Source organism: Dama dama, chromosome X (genome assembly GCF_033118175.1).
Source record: "Dama dama isolate Ldn47 chromosome X, ASM3311817v1, whole genome shotgun sequence".
In the NCBI taxonomy this organism is placed as follows: domain Eukaryota; kingdom Metazoa; phylum Chordata; class Mammalia; order Artiodactyla; family Cervidae; genus Dama; species Dama dama.
Window position 1 is genome coordinate 90,875,379 of NC_083714.1, and position 19,470 is coordinate 90,894,848.

Here is a 19,470-nt window from a genome sequence, read left to right on the forward strand (position 1 = left end):
ATATGTCATGGAGCTGTGAAATTTGGATGTTAGATCATCAAGGGGAATAGTGAAGGCTTTCAGAATGAAAAGGGGAAAGAAAACAGTTGGTACCAAAGTCCTCAGTGAATGTCAGGGGGAGATCTGAAAGTTGACATTTAACTTTAACAGGATGGAAAAAAAAAAAAAACTTTAACAGGATGATAAAATTAAGCAGTATAAACTCTGAAGAAAGAAGGGCTGTTGAGTAAAATAATACTTTGGGGATCCAGTGAATAAGACATGAGATGATGCTAACTTGGTCTTGATTTATGGGAAGGGATGAATAAAGGAAAATGAATAGCTTCCAATTAAGAACTTTGCAAGGGAAACAAAATTGGGACACCCAGAGTTAAGGAGAGGAGATAGAGACTCCTTGAATGGATGAGCAAGACCAAAAGCAAGAAGGTTTTAGGAAATGGTGGATAGTTCTTTTTTTTTTTTTTTTCCACTTAAGATAGGTGTGATTCAGAATACGCGTGTGTGCAGAATATGCTCAGTCGCTTCAGTTGTTTCCAACTCTTTGCGACCCTATGGACTGTAGCCCATCAGCCTTCTCTGTTCCATGGGATTCTCCAGGAAAGAAAACTGGAGTGGGCTGCCATGCCCTCCTCCAGGGGACCTTCCCAACCCAGGGATTGAACCATGTCTATTGTGTTTCCTGCATTGCAGGTGGATTCTTTACCACTGAGCCACCAGAGAAGCCAGTAATTTGGAGTATATTAGAAGATAATATTGTTTGAATTCAAACAATTCAAACTAGTTTGAATCTAGACTATAAATAGGGTTATTGCTAAAAATATTATAGTTAGATGATATACTAAGGAAACTTTTTGAAATTATTGTGTTTAGATCTTAGGGAAATTTTGGAACTGATATTGGTAGCTGGGAAGCAATTTGACAACTTTAGAATACTTTGTGACAAATGGGATATTGGTGTATGTTTGATAAGTTATTAATGCCACCACTGGAATTGAAGGTGACTATAAATCATAATTCTGATAGGAGTATATCTAGGAGACTGATGAGTTTTGGCCTTTTGTAATTAGAAAATTGGAGCTTTAAAATGTATTGACTTTTTGGAATAATCTTCTATTTTCCAGAACCATCTGTAATTCACTATATATAGAAGACTGTGTAGAATCTGCTTTAGTATGGGAGTTTTGATCTCAGTTGTCCTGACTGATTCTATTTGATATGATTGTGTCTATGTATAAGAAACATAGGCATGTAGGAGAAGAGAAAATGTAAAGCAAAAATGAGACTGAATTGTAGATGTAGAGCTCCAGCTATGAAAACTTTAAGAAGATTAACTGCTGTGATGGTAATCTGGCACATTTTCAATTCTAGCTATCATTTGTTATGAACTGAAAGAACATTGAAATAATTGGATACTGAGGTGCATAATTGCTGGCAATGGGATGGAGGAGGGGAGTTGGTTAGCTAGCAAGAAGACTTACAGCTATTTTTATGTTAATACTATATATTTGGCATTGGTTGATAACAGCAGGAAAATTATTTATGATTATGCTGAGGACTTGTTATATTGATTCTACATTGTAATAATATGAAAGAGTTTAATGGTTACTCTTATAAGATGTAATATTTCTTCCTTTCTTTTTTTTTTATGTCATTCCAGCAGCCATCAGAAAAGAGACCACAAGAAAGTAATTGCCTGTACAGTCCTCTTCATCGTTTGTAACCTAGGATATTGAACTCTTGGGCTGTCAGAATTCCAGTTCATGAGGCAATCTATGTCATTCTGGTCTAGCCAGGTGAGTAGTCCCTATGGACTAATTTCTTTTCTCGGAAAAGAACAAGAAAGAAAAAAACCAAAGTAGGGGAGTATGAAAAAAATCTAGATATGAATCTTAGGCCCTAGAGGAGAAGTTAAGGCTTGAGCCATAAGCAGCAAAACAGGTGAAGATGACCCTGGGGGTTATAGACAAGTTCACTAGAGTGGAATTCATGAAAAAAATACTGGGAGAATTACGTCTGTTTTGAGACCTGGCTTGACTTCAAGCATGAAGAAACTTAGGTTGAACTGCAATAAAAATACCTATGAAGGCAAGGTTAAATAGGAAAGAAGTATGCTTTGAAGTTAAAATGGAGAGAAGCTTAATTTTAATGAAGTACCTTTTTCTTTCTTTTTTAGAAAACTAGCAATATTTTATTTTTTATTTTTTTAATTTTTATTTTATATTGAAAAAAAAATTTTTATTTTATATTGGACTATATAGTTGGCTTACAATGTCGTGTTAGTTTCAGGTATACAGTAAGGTGATTCAGTTATGAAGTATCTTTTTCTAAAGAAATATTAACTCTATAGAGATGATAATAACAGTTTAAAGATTTCTTTAATATTTAGGAGAATGAATCCCAGCTCTTTAACTTACTAGTTGTGTGATCATGGGAAAATTAGTTACCTTCTCAAACTTCAGTTTCTTTACCTATCAAATAGATTAGGTATACTTATATGGTTATTGTACAAATTAAATTAAAAAATATATAAAGTGTATAACATGATGCCTAGCACACTATTATCAGGCTTTGGAAGGAAGAGTAAATGAGATGGGAGTGCAGTAATGTGATGAATGATTCTTCACAGGTAGGCATGCAATTAGTTATTTCTTGTCAGGACAGTTTGCAGCAAGAAATTTCAAGGTCAGAACATCTTGGAGATCAGGGCTACAATGGGTGCTAATCAGGACAGTTTGAAGGAGGGTAGCTTCCTTTGTTTCTTGAGTTTGTAGCAAATTAAGTCTTCTACACTTCCCTTCCAGAACAGTGCATTTAACATTACCTTTTTAGCTAGATTTATCTTTAGTGTTTTTAATATTTTTGCTTGTTTGACGTGGATCTTGAATTCTGGGTAAGATGGCAAAACCATCAACAGATCAAGTAAACAGACCAGACCATGCTAGTTAAAAACAGAGAAGATGTTAAGTGATAAGAGTATAAAAGGTACAGATTTCTCCATAGTTAGTGTAGATCACCTTTTGGATTTACTTCATTAGGTCACTTGTCTGGGTAGAGTGAAACAGAATGCCTGGAGTTGAAGTGCCACAGGGAGTCTAAAACAGAGGTCCTAATGAGGTTCTCTGATCAGCCTATTCAAGTTAAGGAGGAGGAAGTAGGCTTTTCAGTCTAAATAGCAAAGGAGGACATGGACTGTACTTTTTATGGACCTAATTTTGCTAGGCCTAAAAAACAGCCATGGAAGAGAAAGTATAAAGGTAATAGTATTTTTTGTTTTATTGTTATTTCACATTCTATTTGAGGAGTCTCTGATTTAAACAATTTTAATAGATTTTATTTTTAGAGCAGTTTTATGTTCACATCAAAATTAAACTGAAAGTTCCTATATACCCCCTGAACCCACACAAGCACAGCCTCCCCCACAATCAACATTCTGCACCAGAGTGGTGCATTTCTTAAAATTAATAAACCTATAATGACACATCATTATCACCCAAAGTCCATAGTTCATACTTGGTACTGTACATTCAGTGGATTTTGACAATTGTATGATGACATATAGCCACTTATAGTATCATACAGAATAGTTTCACCACCTTGAAAATCTTCTGTGTTCTTCTTATTTATCCCTCTCTCCTCCCTAACTCCTGGTAACCACTGGCCTTTTTACTGTTTTTGTAGTTTCGATCTCATTTTATTTTTTTTTAATTTTTTTACTCTATTTTTTATTTATTGGTTTGGCTGCATTGGGTCTTAAGTGCAGCATGTGCACGAGAGCTCAGTAGCTCCAAGGTATGTGGGATCTTACTTCCCCGCCCAGGGATCAAACTTGCAACCCCTGAATTGTAAGGCAGATTCTTAACCACTGGACCACCAGGGAAATCCCATGATCTGATTTTAAAAAATAGCTTTACTGAGGTATAGTTCACACACCACACAACTCACCCATTTAAAGTGTACAATCCAATGTATAATTTAGTATATTGACCTTTTTAGAGGACCAGCTTTTAGTTTCATTGATTTTTTTCTATTGATTTCTATTTTCAGGTTCATTGATTTCTGCTCTAATTCTTATTATTGTCTTTTATTCTACTTACTTAGAATTTAATTTGCTCTTCTTTTTCTAGCTTCCTAAGGTGGAAACTGAGATTTTAGATCTTTCTTCTTTCATGCATTCAATGCTATGACTTCTCTCTAAGCACTCTTCTTGTGGTATCCCACATATTTTGATAAGTTATATTTTCATTTTCATCTAGTCAAAATATTTTAAAATTTCTCTTGAGATTTCTCCATGACATGTGTTATTTAGAAGTGTGTTGTTTAATCTCCATATATTTTGGAATTTTTCTAGTCATTTTTCTGTTATGATTTCTGGTTTAATTCCACTGTGGCCTGACAGTGAAAATTGTTTGATTTTTATTCTTTTAAATTCTGTTCTTCAAATTGTTAATGTGTGCTTTATGGCCTAGACTGTGATCTATCCTGGACATGTTCCATGTGAGCTTGAGAAAAAATGTGTGTTCTACTATTATTGAATGAAGTTGTCTATAGATGTCAATTATATCCAGTTGATTGATGGTGTTGTTAAGTTCAGCTAGATCCTCACTGTCTGCTAGAACTGTTCATTTCTGACAATTCTATTTTATGGAGGCATGTTGAAGTATCTAAACAAGATATTGGATTTATCTATTTCTCTTTGCAATGCTATTAGTTTTTGTCTCACATAAGTTAATGCTCTGTTGTTAGGTTGTATATACATTAAGGACTGTTATGTCTTCCTGGAGAATTAGCCCTTCTATCATTATGTAATGCTCTTCTTTATCCCTGATAACTTTTCTTGCTTAAATTTCACTCTGTGTGAAATATAGCTACTCCTCTTTTTTGTTAGTATTAGCATGGTATATTTTATCTCATCCATTTACTTTTTAATAAAAAAATTTTATTTATTTGGCTGCATCAGGTCTTAGTTGTAGCACATGGCATGCAGGCTTAGTTGCTTTGCAGCTTGTGGGATCTCAGCTCCCCAACCCATGCCCCTAGCATTACAAGGCAGATTCATAACCACGGGACCACCAGGGAATTCCCCATCCATTTACTTTTAATCTATATGTGTCTTTATATTTAGAATGGGCTTCTTATAGACAACATATACCTGGGTCTTATTTTTTTAATTCATTTTTATAATCTCTGTCTTTTCAATGGTACATTTTGACCATTAACATTCAAAGTGATAATATTTATCATATTCATTAGTGTTTTCTATTTGCTGCCCTTGTTCTTTGTTCCTGTTTTTATCTCTTTTTTTGTATCTTCTGTGATTTTAACTGAACATTTTATATAGTTCCATTTTGTTTCCTTTCTTAGAACAGCAACTATACATTTTTTCCCTTTTTAGTGGTTGCCCTAGAGTTTTCAATATACATTTGTAGCTAATCCAAGTCCACTTTTCAAATAACACTACAGTTGACCTTTGAACAACATGCACTGCTGCTGCTAAGTCACTTCAGTCGTGTCCGATTCTGTGCGACCCTGTAGATGGCAGCCCATCAGGCTCCCCCATCCCTGGGACTCTCCAGGCAAGAACACTGGAGTGGGTTGCCATTTCCTTCTCCAATGCATGAAAGTGAAAAGTGAAAAGTGAAAGTGAAGTCGCTCAGTCATGTCCGACTCTTAGTGACCCCATGGACCGCAGCCTACGAGGCTCCTCTGTCCATGGGATTTTCCAGGCAAGAGTACTGGAGTGGAGTGCCATTGCCTTCTCCATGCACAGGTCCACTTATATGCAGATTTTTTTCCCAATATATATAGTTAGCCCTCTGTATTCACAGGTTTTACATCTGTGGGTTCAACCAACTGCATGTTGAAATTTCCATTTGTGGTTGATTGAATCCACAGTTGTGAAACCTACAGATATGGAGGGGTAACTGTACTATGCCATTTTCTATAAGGGACTTGAGCATCCATGGACTAAGGACTCCTGGAAACGATCCCCTGTGGATACCTAGGGACAACTGTATACTGTTTCACAGGTAGCACAAGTGCCTTATAATGACAAAATAATCCTAATTTCCTCTTGTTCTTTCTTATCATTGCTGTCACTCATTTCACTTCATTATAAACACACATACACACATATACATAATTGAATGCACTGTTGCTATTTGAGCAAATGGACATCTATTAAAATAGATCAATTTAGAATAAGAAAAATTTCTTCTTTTTTAAATTTCTTCTCCTGGTATTCCCATTTTGTATATATTACACTATTATTTTTGTTGACCCACAGTTCTTAGATATTCTTTTCCTTTTTTAGAAAAGTCCTTTACATTTTGCTTTTTATTTCTGGAGGACTCTATTGATATTCTCAAGCTCAGTGAGTCTTTCCTCAGCCATGTCCAGTCTACTAATGAGCCTGTCATAGGCATTCTCCATTTCTGTTACAGTGATTTTGATCTGTAGAAAATCTTTTCGATTCTTAGAATTTTCATCTCTCTGTTTAAATTACTCATCTGTTCTTGCATGTTATCTGCTTTTTCCATTAGAGCCCCTAGCATATTTATCATAGTTGCTTTAAATTCATGGCCTGATTCTAGCATCTGGTATGTCTGGATCTGGTTCTGATGTTTGCTCTGTCACTTAAAACTGTATTTTGCCTTTTGGCATGCCTTGTTGTTTTTCACTGGAAACCAGACATGGTGTATGAGGTAAAAGGAACTTTGGTAAATAGGACTGTTGTAATGTACTGGTAAAGTATGGTGGGAGGAGAAGTGTTTTATAAATCCTCTGATTAAGCCTTAATCTTTCAGTGACCCTGTGTCCCTGGGCTGTGAAATTTATGTGTCTCTCAGGTTTTTATTCTCCCCACTTAGGTGGTACAGAGTGTTTAGAGGGGGGCAAGAGTTGACTATTTCCCTTCCTCTAGGTTGAGCAGGCTCTAATAAGACCCCAATAGATTAGGCTGTTGTAAAACAGTTTCTCTTACGGGTAGAACAGAATGGCCTAGCGTATTTCAGAAAGATTACTTTCTCCTCCTCCTACTGGAATCCTGAGAGTGCGGTATCTCCATGACTGGGTCTTCCTGGATTTTTTTTTTTAATCTCTCAGGCTTGTCCACTCTGATACTCTAGCATTTCATCAATAGTTCAGAATTTTCTACGCCAATACTGGTTCCCATGGAAGTTTCTGCTCGTGGGTTTCTGTTCTGGCAAGTTGTAATTCTCTGAATCTGCCTGCTTGTTCCCCAACTTGGGGGGCAGTGTTTGCCTTGTTACCTCACTGACAGATCTAGAAGAGTTGTTAATTTTTTGGTTCGTTCAGCTTTTTACTTATTAGGATGGAGTGATGACTTCTTCTTATGTGCCAGACTAGAAATTGGAAGTCTCCTTTGTCAATTTTTAATAGGATTATTCATTTTAGTATTAAGTTACAAGAATTTACGTATTTATGTATGTTTAGTCCCTTAACATATATATGATTTGAAAATATTTTTTTTCCATTCTGTGTGTTGTCTTTTCACTTTCTTTCTTTTTCTTTTTTCATTACTCCCTGGAAGTCTAGTGCCTTCTTTCCTCGTTGTCCTGGAGAAGCTCAAAATTTTCCATTATTTTTCCCCTCAGATATTTAAGCCACTGTCTATACCAATACCTTTTTATAAGCTGCCATCTCTCAAACAAGATCTGATGGCAGGCACTGGGGGATTTTTGTCTTTCATGTGTTTGTCAACTTCTTAAGTTCTGTCATAGAACAGTTATTAAGAAGGTCCTTGGCTATGGAGCCTACATTCTGGACACATTCATGTGGGCACTGATTTAGAATGGAGAAGGTCTAATACCTTTCATTTTTTGATGTTTTACAGCAGAGAGAATAAAACACAAATTATTGTCTAAGTAAATCATTGTCTGAATTCTCCCCAAGTAAATTTTTGTGCTTTAAAATATTTTTTCTGCTGAATTGTGTCTTTATAAGTATCCTGTGCATCTCAGGTACCTATGCATCTGCTTTCTCTAAGCAGTTATATGTTTTATATTATCTCTGAACATTTTAAATTTGGGTATGTGAGATTACCTTCAAAAATAAAGTTAGATAGGTTGATTACATTTGAAGAGATCTTCATAATCCTGAATGTCTTGTACTTTAAACCTGTAAGAAAATTAATTTTAGATGCAGTTAATAGCTATGACCTTTTTATTTTCCTTGTCCAAGTTCTTCAGCCCCTGCTTATATTTGGGGATCTCATTTCTTATTCTCCTGGGATCTGACATGGACTGTCTTGCCATGGGTCCTTTTATTGATGGCGTCTTTTCACTTTTTTGATATATCCTTTGAAATACCAAAGTTTAAAATTTTGGTTAGTCAAGTATATCTATTTTTTCTTTAATTACTCATATCTTTGGTGTCATACATAAGAATCCACTGCCCAATTCAACATAATGAATATTTACATTTATGTTACATTTAGGCCTTTGATCCATTTGAGTTAATTTTGTATATGATGTGAGATAAGGGTCCAACTTCAGCTTTTGAATATGGCTATCCAGTGTTCCCAGCACCATTTGTTGAAAACACAACTTTCCCCATTGAATGTCCTTGGCACCCTTTTCAAAAATCAATTGACCACAGATACATGGGTTTATTTCTGTACTCTTAATTCTATTCCATTGATCTGTATGTCTATCCTGGACTTCTCCAATGGCTCATTGGTAAAAGAATCTGCCTACAATGCAGGGGACACAGGAAATGTGGGTTCGATCCCTGGGTCGGGAAGATCTCCTAAAGGAGGAAATGGCAACCCACTCCAGTATTCTTGCCAGGAAAATCCCATGGACAGAGGAGTCTGATGGGCTACAGTCCATAAGGTCGCAAGAAGTTGGACATGACTGAGTAACTGAAGACACATACACATGTGTCTATTCTAATTCCAGAACCACGCTGTCTTGATTATTGTAGCTGTGTTTAATAAGTTTTGAAATTTGGAAATGTGATCACTCTAGCCTTGTTTTTATTTTTCAAGATTGTTTGGCCATTCTGTGTCTCTTGAATTTCCTTATGAATTTTAGGTTCAGCTTATAAATGTCTGTAAAGGAGAAAGCTGGAAATTTGATGGAGATTACTTTGAATCCATACATCAATTTGGAGAGTATTGACATTTTAACAATATTAGACATTATGTTAGACATTAGACATTATGTCTAATACTGTTAAAATGTCATCCATGAAGTGGTATGTCTTTCTACTTATTTAGTTTTTTTTAATGAGGTCTTTTCCATTTTAATTATTTATTTAGCTGTGCCATTCAGGATCTTAGTTCCCTGACCAGGGATTGAACCTGCCCTGTGCAGTGGAAGTGTGGAGACTTAAAACACTGGACTGACAAGGAAGTTCCTATTTAGTTATTCAAGTTATTTTAACAATATTTTATAGTTTTCAGCATATACATTTTGTACTTCTTTTGATATGTTTATTCACAATTCTTTTTAATGCTATTATAAATGATATTGCTTCTTTTTTATATTTATTATTATTTTTTAATTGGAGGGTAATTGCTTTACAGTGTTTCATTAATTTCTGCTGTACAACACTGCATATCAGTCATCAGTTCAGTTCAGTCACTCAGTCATGTCCGACTCTTTGCAACCCCATGAACCGCAGCATACCAGGCCTCCCTGTCCATCACCAACTGCCAGAGTCTATCCAAATCCATGTCCATTGAGTTGGTGATGCCATCCAACCATCTCATCCTCTGTCATCCCCTTCTCCTCCTGCCCCCAATGTTTCCCAGCATCAGGGTCTTTTCAAATGAGTCAGCTCTTCGCATCAGGTGGCCAAAGTATTAGAATTTCAGCTCAACATCAGTCCTTCCAATGAACACCCAGGACTGATTTCCTTTAGGATGGACTGGTTGGATCTCCTTGAATTCCAAGGGACTCTCAAGAGTCTTCTCTAACACCACAGTTCAAAAGCATCAATTCTTTGGTGCTCAGCTTTCTTTATAGTCCAACTCTCACATCCACACATGACTACTGGAAAAACCATAGCCTTGACCTGACGGACCTTTGTTGACAAAGTAATGTCTCTGCTTTTTAATATGCTGTCTAGGTTGGTCATAACTTTCCTTCTAAGGAGTAAGCGTCTCTTAATGTCATGGCTGCAATCACCATCTGCAGTGATTTTGGAGCCCAGAAAAATAAACTCTAGAAGAGTTGTTAATTTTTTATTTTATTTATACAGCCACTGCTTCCACTGTTTCCCCATCTATTTGCCATGAAGTGATGGGACCAAATGCCATGATCTTAGTTTTCTGAATGTTGAGGTTTAAGCCAACTTTTTCACTCTCCTCTTTCACTTTCATCAACTGTATGTATATCCCCTCTCTCTTGAGCTTCCCTCCCACCACCCCATCCCACCCTTCTAGGTTGTCACAGAGTGCCTGGCTGGGTTTCCTGTGTTATGCAACAGCTTTCCACTAGCTATCTATTTTACACATGGTAGTGTATATGTCAGTGCTAACTTTCTCAATTCGTCCCAACTTCTCCTTCCCCCACTGTGTCCATGAGTCTGTTCTCTATGTGTCTGCATCTCTATTCCTGCCTTGCAAATAAGTTCATCAGTACCATTTTTCTAGATTCCATATATATGAGTTAACATATGATATTAGTTTTTCTCCTTCTGACTTACTTCACTCTGTGTAACAAACTCAAGTTTCATCTATGTCAGTTCAACTGATTCACATTTGTTCTTTTTTATGGCTCACTAATATCCCACTGTATATATGTGCCACAACTTCTATATCCATTCCTCTGTCAATGGACATCTAGGTTGCTTCCATGTCCTGGCTATTTTAAATAACGCTGCAGTGAATATTGGGGTACATGTGTCTTTTTGAATTATGGTTTTCTCAGGGTATATGCCCAGTTTGGGGATTGCTGGGTTATATGGTAGTTTTATTCCTAATTTTTTAAGGAATCTCCATACTGTTCTCCATAGTGGCTGTATCAATTTACATTCCCATCAACAGTGCAAGAGAGTTCTCTTTTCTTCACATCCTCTCCAGCATTTATTGTTTGTAGACTTTTTGATGATGGCCATTCTGACCAGTGTGAGATGATATCTCATTGTAGTTTTGATTTACAGTTCTCTAATAATGAGCGAAGTTGAACATCATTTTTTCTGCAAGCATATAGAAATATCATCAAGTTTTATATATTTATCTTGTATTTTGCAATTCTGCTGAATTCATTTATTCTAATTATTTTCTAGTGTTTTTCTTAGAATTTTCTATATATAAGACTAAGTCATCTACAAATAAAGTTAGTTTAACTTTTTTTCTAGTCTGGATGCTTTGTTTTCTTTTCCCTTTTTTCTTCCTTTCTTTTTTCCCCCCTAATTGCCCTGGCTATATCCTCCAATACAGTGTTGAATACAAGTAGTGAGAGTAGACATACTGGTCTTGCTTCTGAACTTAGGGAAAAGCATCCAGTCTTTCACCATTAAATATTATTCATACATGCCCTTTACCAGGTTGAGGAGGTTACCTTTTTCCCTTTTTTAAAAAAAAATTTGCTTATCATGAATAGTTTTTGTGGTTTGTCAGTCTGTGTCTATTGAGATGATAATATATTTTTTATCCTTTATTGATATGGTGTTTAACACTAATTGATTTTTGGATTTTAAACCAACGTTGCATTATTGGGATAAATCCTACTTGAGCATGGTTTATATTTCTTCTTACATATTGCTGGATTAATATTGCATATGAGTGTGGGTGTTTGTGTGTGTGTGTGCATGTGTGTGTCTATAGTCATAAGAGAGTCCATAATTTTCTTTAGAGTAATATTTCTGGTTTTAGTATCAGGGTAATACCGACCTCATAGAATGAGCTGGGAAGTGTTCCCCTCTCATTTTTGGGAGGAGAATTTATGAAAAATTATTATTAACTCTTCCTTAAATATTTGATAGACTTCACTAGTTAAGTCATCTGTGTCTGGGCTTTTCCTTGTAGGAAGGGCTTTGATTACCATTTCAACCTTTTTACTTATTTAGATCTATTCAAATCCTCTGTTTCCATGTTCTAGCTATTGTAAATAGCGCTACAATGAACATTGGGGTATATGCATCTTTTTCAATTTTGGTTTCCTCAGGAGATATGCCTGGGAGTGGGTTTGTCGGGTCATATGGTGGTTTTATTCCTAGCTTTTTAAGGACTCTTAAATTTTAAGGAATCTTCCATAGTGGCTGTATCAATTTACATTCCCACCAGCAATGCAAGTGTGTTCCCTTTTCTCCACACCTTCTCCAGCATTTATTGTTTGTAGACTTTTTGATGATGGCCATTCTGACTGGTGTGAGGTGGTATCTCATGGTAGTTTTGATTTGCATTTCTCTAATAATGAGTGATGTTGAGCATCTTTTCATGGCTTGTTAGCCATCTGTATGTCTTCTTTGGAGAAATGTCTGTTTAGGTCTTTCCCCCACTTTTTGGTTGTTTGGTTGTTTGTTTTTCTGGTTTTAAGTTGTATGAGCTGCTTGTATAGTTTGGAAATTAATTCTTTGTCAGTTGTTTCCTTTGCTATTATTTTCTCCCATTCTGAGGGTTGTCTTTTCACCTTGTTTATAGTTTCCTTTGCTGAGCAAAAGCTTTTAAGTTTAATTAGGTCCCACTTGTTTATTTTTGTTTTTATTTCCATTACTCAGGGCAGTGGGTCATAGAAGATCTTCCTTTGATTTATGTCATCGAGTGTTCTTCCTATGTTTTCCTCTAAGAGTCTTATAGTTTCTGGTCTGACATTTAGGTCTTTAATCCATTTTGAGTTTATTTTTGTATATGGCATTAGGAAGTGTTCTAATTTCATTCTTTTGCACATAGCTGTCCAGTTTTCCCAGCACCACTTACTGAAGAGGCTGTCTTTCCTCCATTGTGTATTCTTGCCTCCTTTGTCAAAAATAAGGTACCCATAGGTGTGTGAGTTTATCTCTGGGTTCTCTATCTTGTTCTGTTGGTCTATATTTCTGTTTTTGTGCCAGTATCATACTGTCTTGATGACTATAGCTTTGTAGTATAGTCTGAAGTCAGGAAGGTTGATTTCTCCAGCTCCGTTCTTCTTTCTCAAGATTGCTTTGGCTATTCAGGGTCTAGAATGTGGAAGCAACCTAGTTGTCCATTGACAGATGAGTGGATAAAGAAGCTGTGGTACATATATACAATGGAATAGTACTCCACCATAAAAAGGAATGTATTTGAGTCAGTTCTAATGAGGTGGATGAACCTAGAACCTATTATACAGAGTGAAGTAAATCAGAAAAAGAAATATAAATATCATATACTGACGCATATTATGGAATCTAAAAAGATGGCACTGATGAATTTATATTCAGGGCAGCAATGGAGAAACAGACATGAGGGGAGGGGAGGAGGGAGAAGGTGAGATGTATGGAGAGAGTAACATGGAAATTTACAATACCATATGTAAAATAGATAGCCAATGGGAATTTGCTGTGTGATTCAGGAAACACAAACAGGGGCTCTGTGACAACCTAGAAGGGTGGGATGGGGAGGGAGATGGGAGGGAAGTTTGGGAGGGAGGTTTGGGAGAGAGGGGACATGGGTGTACCTATGGCTGGTTCTTGTTGATGTATGACAGAAAACCACAAAATTCTGTAAAGCAATTATCCTTCAATTAAACAAAATTTTTTTGAAGAATATGAACATCAAAAAATAAACTAAAATATTAGAATAAAAAATCTTCTATTTCTTCTTGAGTAATTTTAGTTACTTTGTGTCTTTCTAGGAATTTGTCTATTTCACCTAGGTTATCTAATTTGTTGCCATACAGTTTTTCATAGCATTCCCTAGTAATCATTTTGTATTTTTAATGCGAGTAGTGAAGTCTCCACTTTCATTTCTTTTTTAAAAAGTAATTTGACTGTACCAGGTCTTAGTTGCAGCTCTTGGGATCTTTGATCTTTGTTACAGCATGCAGGATCTTTTAGTTGCAGCATGTGTAATATTTAGTTGTGGCATGTGAACTCTTAGTTATAGTATGTGGGATCTAGTTCCCCAACCAGGGATTGAACCCAGGCATCTTGCGTTGGGGATGCAGAGTCTTAGCCCCTGGACCACCAGAGAAATCCTCTCATTTATGATTTTAGTAATTTGAGTCACTTTTTCCTCATCAATCTAACTAAAGCTTTAGTAGGTTTGTTCATCTTTTCAAAGATTTAAGCTTTTAATTTCATTGACTTTCTATAATGTTTTTCTAGTCTCTATTTTGTTTCCATTCTAATCTTTACTCTCCTTTCATTTCCTTTGGGTTTAGTTTACTCTTTTCCCCCCACTGTCTTCAAGTGGAAGGTTAGGTTGCTGATTTGCAATCTCTTTTTTTAATGTTAACATCTATGTCTATACAGTTCTTGTAAGTACTGCTCTAGTGGCATTCTATAAGTTTTGGTATGTTGTGTTTGAATTTTTATTCATCTCATAGTATTTTCTAAATTCCCTTATGGTTTCTTCTTTTAAACCCTTGCTTTTCCAGGAGTGCATTGTTTAATTTCCACATATTTGTTAATTCTTCCAAATTTTTTTCTGTTACTTAATTTTTAATTTCACTCCATTGTGATTGGAGAATATAGTTTGTACAATTTCAGTCACTTAAAGTTTACTGAGGCCTAGCATATAGTCTATCCTAGAGAATGTTCCTTGTGTACTTCAGAGGAATGTATATTCTTCTGTTGTTGGACATGTTGTTCTATAGATGTCTATTAGGTCTAGTTTGTGTATAATGTTATGTAAGTCTTCAGTTTCCCTGTTAATCTTCTGTCTTGTAGTTCTAGCCATTATTGAAAGTGGAATATTGAAGTCTCCAACTATTATTATTGAATTCTCTATTTTTTCCCTTCAGTTCTGTCAATGTGTGCTTCACATATTTTGGGGTTGTGTTGTTAGGTACATATATATTATAATTATTATATATTCCTGATGTGTTTGTCATTATAAAATGTCCCTTTTTATCTCTAGAAACACTTTATTCTTAAAGTCTATTTTATCTGATATTAGTATATCCAGTGCAGCTTTCTTATGGTTGCTATTTGCATGGTATATATTTTTCCATCCTTTTATTTTCAGCCTCTTTGTATCTTTGATATAAAGTGTTTCTCCTGTAGGGAGGATATCACGATGGAAGAGTAGGAAGATGCTGAGCTCACATCCCACACAAACACATCAAAAATAGATCTACCTGTGGAGTAATGCTCACTGAAAACAAGCTGGAGACAGGCAGAAAGTTTCTTCTATAATCGAGCCTGTAAAGAAAGAGCCATACAGAGTCAGTTAGGGAGGGAGAAGAGCAATCAGGTCAGGACCTGTGCCTCCAGGAGGGAACACAGGAGAGGAGGAGGATATCACTCAGAGATCCTCCCTGGGGAGTGAAGGGTTTGAACCACATACTGGGTATCTCAACCCAGGGGTCAGATACCAGAAATAATGAGTCCCCTTAGATGGTTTGAAAACCAGTGGTACTTCAGGAGGGCTGTAAGAAACCCAGACTCCACTCATAAATAGAATGCACATGCTTGCTTACTCCTGGGAATAAGGTGGAAGACTCAGACTGAAATTGCCTGGGGCTTTGGCCAGTTTCCCATGACCATCCCAGTCCTTTCCCCGACCCCTCTAGCTCTGCCACAGCTTCCCCACGAGTATGAAGGCTGCTGTTGCTGAGCAGAGTACACACTTGGTGGGAACAGAGCTGGCTTAGCATGAGCATTGTACCTGCATGTGGTGAGGTCAGCCATTACTGCTGCCTGTGGGGGTGGTAGATCAGAAGTGGTCTGGAGCTCTAATTAACATGCTAGGACTGTCTTCCTGTGCACTGGCCCATACTAAGCACTGGCTCTGGCTTGACTAACTTCTCCAGCACAGCTCTGCACTAGGACAAAGGCTGCTATTACCAAGGAAAGTGCACACTTAGTGGGGACAGAGATGGCTCATACCCCGCACTGCATCTGAATCTGAATGGTGTGAGGGCAGCCTTACTGGTGTTCATAGGAGTAGCAGATCAGGAGCAGTCTGGAACTCTGACTGATGTGCTGGGATGGTCCCAGCACATGCCGTGGCCCATACTGGGAGCCTGGGTCAGCACCTCTTGCTCTAGCATTGCTACCTTTTGGGAAAGAAGGTGCTGTTGCCAGGAGTGGGGAGAGAACATACTTAGAGGGAACAGAATCAGTTCAGACCTGACCCTCAGCGCTTCTGTTTTAGCACCCTGGGACCCAACCCTGTCCCTAGTATTGGCCATTGAGCATAGGAGAAGTCCCGGCTCTGGCCCTAATCCCTCCGTCTCCAGTCCCACCTCCCACCAAGGTGATAACTGCCATCAAACCTGAGGGGAAGATATGACCTGTGCTCATTTCAGGTCCAACTCTCCCACCAAAGCCACTGGGCACATGTAGACTATATAAAGGTGTGCCCATACAAGGACACGTCTTCAAGACCAGGATAGGCAACTGTTTCACCTAATTTCATAGACACAGAGAAAGTTAAAATCAGAAGACAGAGGAGTTTGTTTCAAACCAAAGAACAATTTTAAAAACCTTGAAAAAGCAACTAATAAAACAGAAAATTTATTAGGTAAAGAGTTCAAAGCATTTGAACCTGAGGAAAGAATAGATGAACACAGTGATAATGTTAATAAGGGACTAGCAAATATAAAAAGAACCTGTCAGAACTGAAGAATATAATAACTAAAATGAAAGGCACACTAGAAGGAATTAACAGTAGACTAAGTGATACAGAAGAATGTGTAAGTGATCTGGAATATAGAGTAATGGAAATCACAAAGTCAGAACAGCAAAAAGAAAAAAATTAAATAAGAACAGTTTAAGAGGCCTCTGGGACAAAATAGAGCATACCAACATCCACATTAAAGGAGTCTCAAAAGGAGAAGAGTGAGAGAAAGGTATCAAAAATGTAGTTGATGAAACTATGGCTATGGAGAAGGAAATGGCAACCCACTCCAGTATTCTTGCCTGGGAAATTCCATTAAAAGAGGAGTCTGGCAGGCTACAGTCCATGGGAGTCACAAGGGAGTTGGACATGACTGAGTGACTAAACAGGAGCAATAACATAGTTGATTCACAAAGTTGTATTAGTTTCAGGCATACAGCAAATTGAATCAGTTATACATATACATGTATCCTTTTAAAAATTCTTTTTCCATTTAGGTTATTATAGAAAGCTGAGTAGAATTCCTTATACTATACAGTAGATCCTTGTTGGTTATCTATCTTAAGTTTAGCAGTGTGTACATTTATTAAGTGTCGGACAATCTTGTAGAAGTATTAATATACTCATTTTGAGGGGAAGACACAAAAACTTTGAACTAAAATTCAAAGCTATGTTTGCTTGACTCTAAATGTCATTCTTAATCACTATATGATACTACATAGAATTGCATAAAAATAATCTTCAGATATTACATACTTAACTACCTCTCAAAATATTCTCATAAATATAATTAGATAATGATGCCCAAGCTGACAATATAAAGGCTCCATGCTTCATCCAGTCTCAGAATCCAGCCGTTGAAGGGACACTGACTGCAAACATATAAGAAAGGAAGAGAACAAGCTGTCATAAATCTTATGGAGAAACTTCCTGTGCAACTTGAATGAACATGAGAGGAAAAGGAGCAGAAAGAACAAAATATTTCCTCACAGCTTGTATCTTCTGTACCTCCTCCCTTCTGCTGCTGCTAGTGGTACAAGTACCAAAATTCCTGAACTTATTTGAATTATTTGTAAAGAAAGGAAAGTTCTCGGGGTTCTCCCTGGAGATTTTGATAAGATAGACTGGACAAGGCTCCAGATTATGCAGTCTTCATAAATATCAAAGGAGATTTAATGGCTGTATTATCTATTATATTTTCATGTGATAAAGATTAGCTAGCTTTCTTTTTCAAGTAAGATAAATTAGATGGCTAGGTAGATAGGTAATGACATTCCTTTTGTACTGATTAAATTCATACTTGAAAATGCAAAAAATAAATAAATAAAACTTAAAAAAAAAAAGAAACTATGGCTAAAAAACAATCCATGAACCTGAATGAAACAGATATCCAGGTACAAAAAGTACAGAGGGTCTCAAATAAGATGAACCCAAACAGAACCACACCAAGACATATCATAATTAAAATGGTAAAAGTTAAAAGAGAATTATAAAGACAACAAGAGAAAAATAAAGTCATATACAAGGGAACCTCCAGAAAGCTATCAGCTGATTTTTCTGCAGAAGCTTTGCAGGCTTGAACAGGAAAACTCTACAAAGTAGGATACTCTGCCCAGCAAGATCATTCAAAGCTGGTGGAGAGATAAAGAACTTCTCAGACAAGCCAAAACTAAAAGAGTTCATCAGTATTAAACTGACCCTAAAAGAAATGCTAAAGGATCTTCTCTAAGTTGCAAAGAAGGGACTACAGCAAGAAGTTAAGGATCTATAGGAAAGGAAAAGTCCTACTAGTAAAGGCAAATATATAGTAAGGGCTCTGGATCAGCCTTTCAGTGGTTAAATAAGCTATAACTAAGATTTAAAAAGAAAAATTATAAAATCAGCTTTAACAAACCATTAAGGAATAAACATAAGAATGTAAAATATGACAGCAGAAATACAAAACTGTGAGAGAGGGGAGTAAAATAATGTAGATCTCTTAGAAAATTTTTGTAGTGAAATATGACTACCAGTTTAAAAACAAATACATAGGTTAACATATATGAACAACATGTTAGCCACAAATCAGAAACCTACAATAGATACACAAAAACTAGAGAGAAAGGAACACAAACATGCATATGTGCTCAGTCACCTCATTTGTGTCCATCTCTTTGTGACCCCATGGACTGTAGCCTACCAGGCTCCTCTGTCCATGGGATTCTCCAGGCAAGAGCACTGGAGTGAGTTGCCATGCTTTCCTCCAGGGGATCTTCCTGACCCAGAGATCAAACCCCTGTTTTCTGTGTCTCCTGTATTGCAGGTGGATTCTTTACTACTGAGCCATCAGGGAAGCCCCTGAACACAAACACCGCTTAAGAAAATCATCAAACAACAAGTGAAGAAACTAAAAGAAGAAAAAAGGAACATCTTTGGAGAGATGTCTATTTAGGTCTTCTGCCCATTTTTAATTTTTTTTTTTGAATATTGAGCTTCATGAGTTGTTTATGTATTTTGGAGATTAATCCTTTGTCCATTGCCTCATTTGCAAATTCTTTCTCTCATTCTGAAGATTGTCTTTTTATCTTGTTTATGGTTTCCTTTGCTATGAAAAAGCTTTTAGGTTTAATTAGGTCCCATTTGTTTATTATTTTTTAAAGTTTTCATTACTCTAGGAGGTGAGTCTAAAAAGATCTTGCTGTGATTTATGTTAAACAGTGTTTTGCCTATGTTTTCTTCTAAGAATTTTTTAAATTAATTTATTTATTTTAATTGGAGGC

At 36.5% G+C, this 19,470-nt stretch overlaps 1 protein-coding gene across 3 annotated transcripts in view; it reads left to right on the forward strand.

Moving 5' to 3' along the window:
- The window catches only part of SNX12 (sorting nexin 12), an 85,266-nt gene extending 66,147 nt beyond the window's left edge, over window positions 1-19,119 (forward strand). The window contains exons 6-7 of one of the 3 annotated variants that reach the window (XR_009692006.1): window positions 1,658-1,793; window positions 19,014-19,119. The gene's annotated coding sequence lies outside the window, so the exon portion shown is untranslated. The remainder of the gene's footprint in view (window positions 1-1,657; window positions 1,794-19,013) is intronic. The other 2 variants (XR_009692007.1, XR_009692008.1) reach the window with 2 other exon arrangements.
- Window positions 19,120-19,470: the final 351 nt, after the last annotated feature.